The sequence below is a fragment of the Saccopteryx bilineata genome, chromosome 6, assembly GCF_036850765.1.
Source record: "Saccopteryx bilineata isolate mSacBil1 chromosome 6, mSacBil1_pri_phased_curated, whole genome shotgun sequence".
In the NCBI taxonomy this organism is placed as follows: Eukaryota; Metazoa; Chordata; class Mammalia; order Chiroptera; family Emballonuridae; genus Saccopteryx; species Saccopteryx bilineata.
This window is the reverse complement of record NC_089495.1, coordinates 34175589-34177653: the sequence shown is the minus strand read 5'-3', so window position 1 is coordinate 34177653 and position 2065 is coordinate 34175589.

Below are 2065 nucleotides of genomic sequence, written 5' to 3'. Positions count from 1 at the left end.
TGCGCGGCCGGAAACGAGCTCGTGCTGGGCGAGCGCGAAGCTGCCCCCTGGTGTCCGCCGCCTGAGGTACAGCTGGAGGCCCCACGCTGCCGCACAGAGCTCAAGTGTCAGTGCATGCCAGATTCAGGCCCAGGTGCACCAACCGGTCAGGCTCCTATTCTGACTTCTTCTCTATGAGAGCGTAGGAGGACGATATGTGTTGACCTATCATTGTTTCAGTCCAGACGCCCTGCCTGATGCTGGTAACATCTAGTTCTAGACCTTTCAAAAAGCTCCCGGTCAGTGCAAAACGGTGGTTTACAAAGGGTGGTCCTCAAACCAAAAGCTGATGCTTCACATCTCCTGGGAAACTGTTAGACGTGCTCATTCTAGGCTCCATCCCACATCTAAGGGGTGGGGTCCATCAATCTGTGCTTAACGAGGCCTCTGGACGATTCTGGTGCCCAGAAAGTTGAGAACCACTGGTGGAAGGGAATCTCAGAGGCTTAGGCCAGAGCGGGAAGCCGAGTTCCACGAAACGTTTCCCCACACCCATTCGTGAGTGTAAATTTGTATAACCTGTACCAGCTCCACCCATGTCTAAAGGCCCTAGCAAATACCCTTTCTAGGAATTTACCATGTGGAAGTAAGTGAACACATGTGCAAGATGAATATGCAAGAGATCTCACTGGAGTGTTATTGATAAAGGATGTTTATAGTAGGAAAAAAAACTTACATGTTTAACAATAGGGCTTTCTAAAAGAAATTATATCCATGAAACCATTAAAAATGATGCAGTATAGCCTGACCAGTGGTGGCACAGTGAAGAGAGTGTCGACCTGGGAGGCTGAGGTCTCAGGTTCAAACTTCAAGGTTGCAGGTTTGAGCGAGGTTCATCCTGCTTGAGCACAGGCGAGCCTGCGATCACAGACATGTCCCCAAGGTCGCTGGTTTGCAGCCCAAGCTCGCTGGATTGAGCAAGGGGTCACCGGCTCCACTTGAGCCCTCCTAGTCACTCTGCCCCCCCCCCACCATCAAGGCACCTATGAGAAGCAATTAATGGACAACTAAAGTGATACAGCTATGAGTTGATGCTTCTCATCTGTCTCCCAGCCTCTCTCTCTCTCAAAAAAAAAAAAAAAAAGGAAAAAAGATGCAGTATAAGGGTACAGAGTTTCAGTTTGAGAAGATGAAAATGTTGAGATGGATGAGAGTGATGTAAACGTACTGTAATCTTACATGGTGCCCCATAAAAATGGTTAAAATGCCCTGACCAGGCAGTGGCGCAGTGGATAGAGCATCGACCGGGACGCAAAGGACCCAGGTTCGAAACCTGAGGTCGCCAGCTTGAGCGCGGGCTCATCTGGTTTGAGCAAGACTCACTGGCTTGAGCAAGGGGTTACTCAGTCTGCTGGAGCCCCCTGGTCAAGGCACAAATGAGGAAGCAATCAATGAACAACTAAGGTGCCGCAACGAAGAATTAATGCTTCTCATCTCTCTCCCTTACTGTCTGTCTGTCCCTCTCTCTGTCTCTGTCACACACACAAAAAGATGAAAATGGTCAACTTATTTTTATGTATATTTTACCTCAAGAAGAAAAGATGCTATAGATGAATATGTATTGACATGAAAGGACATTTATAACATTGCTAAGGTTGGGTAAGCAAACCCATTTAAAAAATATAATCACTATATACATTACAAAATTCTATTAATTAGCTCTAACCTATATAACCACTATATATAAAATTACATCAATTTATTTTATTAATTCTATATAACCACTATATATACAATTCTATTTTGTTGATGGTAACCACTATATATGAAATAGAATTTTGGGCAACTTAAATTTTTTTTGGTTTTTATGTATTTCTTAATGTTTATGTAATTAATATGCATTACTTCATATATGTGTACGTGAGTATGAAAGATGAGCCTGGTTTCAATATGTGATCTGTGTTAGAGGGAGGATCCTGAAACAACCTTATTAAATAATTTTTTATAAGAACATAAAGAACTGACCAGGTGGTGGCGCAGTGGATAGAGCATCAGACTGGGATGCAGAGGACCCAGGTTCGAGACC